Here is a 4,761-nt window from a genome sequence, read left to right as displayed (position 1 = left end):
CAATCTAAAATTAAAAATATTAAAACCACAATGAATATATTTCTTTTATAGGTTAATCATGCCAGCTGTTTAAATAGATACAAGCAAAATTAAACTGCTTTGAGTCTGTAAATGCTATTTGTATAGGACCTGGCGAGTAATTACTATAGTTATTAGGAGTTTATATTTGCCGTGGAAACTCAGGGTTTTAAAACTCATCAAATTATTGGTGCTTAAGACATACATAGCATAAATACATGGATTTGAATCTACAATTCTAAAGAGGAAAAATTGGATGAAAAGCAACCTGGAAAGCCACCCAAAACCGCAAGAAATATCGTTGCTTTGAGCTGTACTCAGAAGGAATATATATATATATATATATATATATATACACATATATATATACATTCCCATAGGCACTAACTGCATAAGCAAAGCCCTGTTATCACATTTCTGTGTGTTAAAGACCAGGTGAGATCAACAGTGATTTATAAGTAAAACATGAACCGCTTACATTTACCAGTTCATACTCAGAGTGATTTCAGTGGCCAAGTATGTCCTGCAGGAGAGAACAGAGGCTGAAGTCTCCTAGTTTCTCATGTCAGTCGGCTCCAGCTTTATCACAAACCTTGTTAACTACAAAAGTTATCCCAGAAAGAAAAAACAAAAAAACAAAACAAAACAAACAAAAAAAAAAAAAACACGAGCAAAGGTTTCCTAGGATAACTTGATCTGCTCCAACCACAAATTCTAATCCACAGAGTTGCCTCCCTCAGGGTTCTGTGTGTGCTTAATCTGCTTCTCACATAGCATTTGAAAATAAACTCCTAGTTTCCTGTTCAGCCTTCTACCAAATCAACAGACCCACCAAAGCATTTTTACACACATATAATTCTGTTAGTTACTCGTGGTGTGCATCTTAAATTAACTTCAGATTGCAGAGGGAAAAAACAAAAAACAAAAAACCACTCCAGCCAGCCCCCGTTTCCCCTGTCTCCTTTCCGGAGCTCTAACTGCACTGCTGTATACCTATGACCCCAAAGGAGAGGTTCCTTACAGCTCACAGTTGTGAGCAGGGCAAGTAAGAAACCCTGCCGTTTGCCTGCCCCGTCTCTCTGAGTCTCTGCTTTGAGATCACTGCCTTCTGTTTCAACCTGCAGGTATTGGACTTTATTACTTTATGGATTCCCATAAAACAAGCAGAACTAACAAATGCCTCCAACGGGCAGCTGTGAGGAAGAGCAAGACTAACCCTGCCAGGTCCTAGAACCTTTCAGATTCACCGCGGTGAATTTGAACATAAGGCAAAGCACCTTGAAAAATGAATCATCTGTATTTTCTCCTTATAATCACTCCCTCCCGGGGCATGTAATTAATTTCCTGAGGTTTGAAAAAAAAAAAAAAATCTGGATTACTCACACGGTCTTGAAGATGCAATGTCAGCTATTTAGGCTGTGCTAGGACTCAATTACAACAACATATGCATTAAGACAGGAACTGGCAAGCCGGGACTACAGCAACTACAGGGCTGGTGCTTCCCAACCGCTGGGCTATAATCTATGAAACTGAGCCGGGATCCAGCCAATCAGTTAGCTAGCTCCTCATAACAGGTCTAACTGGCTCTGGACAGCTAAGGGCTGCGCTGGAACACAGCAGAGAAGTGACTCTACACAACATTGCATATCTACAGTTACTTTGCCTGCAAAGACCAGAGAGGGGAAAAAAATCCCAGCTTCATCATCTCGGGGAGGGAGGACAGGTGGTCTGGCACAGACCGAGTGAGTCTGAGGCTGGAGCGTAGACTCCTGGCCTGGCAGTCCCAGCAAGTACAGACCAGAGCCACTCCAGACACCAAAGGGCGAGCCTGCAGCCAAACCCTGAGGTAACTAACCTTCAGCTTCCCTTTTATTGTTAGCAGGAATAATGCGGAAAGGAAATGATAACCACTAAGTTGCTTGAGCAACTAAATAAGCTTCTATTTTATTTTCTTTTTTTTTTTTTTTTCTCTATGTCCCATGCTTTTCATAGGTCATTTGTTACTGAGTCCAGGGAGGTTTGTGTCCCTGAAATAACGTGTGCCGGGGTAGGAAAATAGGTAATTTTCCAGAACAGCCACACAGCCTGTTCATGTACTGCTGAGAACGCGGCTCAACCCGGCAAACCGGGAGGAGAGAGACCCGACTGCTTGCTTCTGTAACACAGGAAATAACTGTGCAAAAGCTGAGCAGGGAATATAAACTGTTGCCCAGCTCCTCCGGCCTCAGACTCTTGGGACACAAGAATGTTCCATGGAGAGAAGACTGAAGCTAAGAATATTCAGAATCAGCATCAAGGGACTTTGCAATGCTCCTAGAAGCAGAGTTTTACTATCTCCCTCTATAACATCTGCCTTATTTACCACTAAACCTCAGCGACTAATTACACCTGATGCTTACTATGCCATATGTCTATAGTTATTATTTATTAAAGATCCTATGAAAATATTTGAAACTACTACAAAGATAAGCAAAAAGAATTTAAATACAAAAAAAAAAAGAAGAAGAAGAGGAAGAAACAAGACACACATAGTTCACACCCTTTAAATACTTAACATCCTTTTCCTGGTAATAAATATGAATGTTTCAAAAAATGTATAGCAAATGTAAGCGCTTGTCAAAAACAAACAAAGAAAAAAAAACCCTTTCAAATCATTAAAAGTGTTTAATTTGTGTTTTGATTTAACAACCTCTTAAAGGGAGAAGAAAACTGCTTCGTTGGTGACCAAGTATAAAGGATACTAATGGAAGAGACACTTGCATGCTTTTGGTCTGTTACAGATAATCGACTGAATTCAACTGGAGATGCAAAAATAGAAAGAAAGGAGCAAAATACAGAGAACAGAAAAATATATCCATGGGCAATTCCTTCCTAGGACTTGTTCTTTGACTTGTCCAACTTGTGACTATCCAGAAAATAGTATTTCGATGTTTAAATATTTTTTCTAAATATTTAATTAAACTTTTGACAGTGCTGCTGCCTATTGTAAGTCTGAGAGAACAGAAATTTCTAAGTAGGGGGTGTTAAAACTGTTGTCCCTTTGACTCAACGGAAATATAAATTAGCTTGAAATGAAAAAGACATAACTCTCTTTTGTTGTTGTAGTTGGTTTTGTTTTTGTTGTTTGAGAAAGGCTTTCTCTGTGCAGTCCTGGAAGTCCAGGATCTCACTGTGTAGATCATGCTGGCCTGGAATGCAACTTAAGGTTGTTGAATCCTCCATTCAAACTCTCTGATTTTACCTAGTAATAAAATCTAACTAAATCCCTTTAACTCTTCATTTCAACTGCCCATTTAATCAGACAAGGACAAGCCTGGTCACCAGAGCTGTTAAACCTTTAGTCATTGCTCAAAATTTACACTCAAAAACTACACAATTGAGTTACAAAATAAACTGCCAAGAATCATATACTGTTTTGAGAACACTGGCCATCTTGTGTTGGGCCCATGCATAGCTATCCCAGCATGCATGCACCCCCACAGGCAACAGGCTGAACATACCTGGTGGCAAAGTGAGACATGGAAGTTAGTACATGCTCATTTTCATCCAGAAATTTCCAACTGAAAGAACTCACTACCTTCAACTCAACAGAACATTGTCTCACCAGCCAAGACAGTGGCCAACAGCCATAGAGCAATGGGACAGTGCCGGAATGGGGCTTTAACAGCTATTGTACATTCTACTCTTTCAACATATAACTAACCCCTGGCTCCCTGACCCTCACGCACATTACAAGCATTGACCGACTTACTTCCAAGTGGTTCATTGATTAATAATTAACGTTCATCTCAAATACACTAGTGCTAAGAGCTTTCAAAACTATCTCCATAGCCTTCCCCTCCCAGAACTATAATAATCATGATACCATGATACCGTGAGATGGCTCCTGCAACAGGAGATTTTCCTGGGGATTTAAAAGTGTCAACATCGAACCACAAGAGATGTCTTGGTATGAAAGATGATTCAATTTGAGCTGATTGTATAATCACATTTTCCTGTACCCTATTAAAGACAATTCAGGGAAGAAGAAAATAAAAATCATATATCAGGTTTTTTGGGTTTTTTTGTTTTGTTTTCTTTTCTTTTTTTGTTGTTGTTTTTTTTGACTTTTTTGTTTTGTTTTGTTTTGTTTGCCTAAAATTGTTAGTCTTACATGTCAGAGTTGACTCTCTCAGGTATCACTCTCAAACCAGCAGGCCTTGTATTAGGGGCTCTGGCTTGAAAGACTGGCTTGATGACCTTGTCACTGCCATCAATTCATATCTGGTGGCTATTGTGCACGCTATTGTGTAACCAAAGGTCACCCAGACAGCTGAATTCACTTTTTTGTCCATATTTCATTGATCTCAACTCTAGAGACAATGATGAAGACAATTCCAACAACTGAAGATCATAAATTCTCTTCTGACCCAAGAGCATCAGCAAATCTCAAATATCAGAGCTATGGCTGGCTGAAAATGGTCCCAAAACTTGGGCCAAGAGTGATTTATGGGCTCATGAGCTAATCTGTCTAGCACTGTACTTTATAGAGCCAAAGAAGTTACTCGCAAGTGACTGATTCACCATGTTGGCCCAACAAACCAATTAAAACCGATAGGACATTAACTCCATTCTATGTGACAGGGACAAACAGCCATATTGTTATCATAATGCTAACCTCATTACCAAGAAACCTAGACATCAGAACCTGTTCCCCCGGTAGGAAACAGCTGAAAACCAGCACCATATGATATAAACGCAAAG

General features: G+C 39.6%; 1 long non-coding RNA gene across 1 annotated transcript; it reads left to right on the top strand.

Annotated features, from left to right (window-relative positions):
- The first annotated feature begins 1,572 nt into the window (after window positions 1-1,572).
- Gm27572 lies at window positions 1,573-3,290 on the top strand. The gene is made up of 2 exons (XR_382890.3): window positions 1,573-1,864; window positions 2,717-3,290. It is a non-coding gene; the product is annotated as a predicted gene, 27572 (long non-coding RNA).
- The last annotated feature ends 1,471 nt before the right edge of the window (window positions 3,291-4,761 follow it).

Source organism: Mus musculus, chromosome 13 (genome assembly GCF_000001635.26).
Source record: "Mus musculus strain C57BL/6J chromosome 13, GRCm38.p6 C57BL/6J".
NCBI lineage: Eukaryota > Metazoa > Chordata > Mammalia > Rodentia > Muridae > Mus > Mus musculus.
This window is presented reverse-complemented; position numbering and strand designations above follow the sequence as displayed.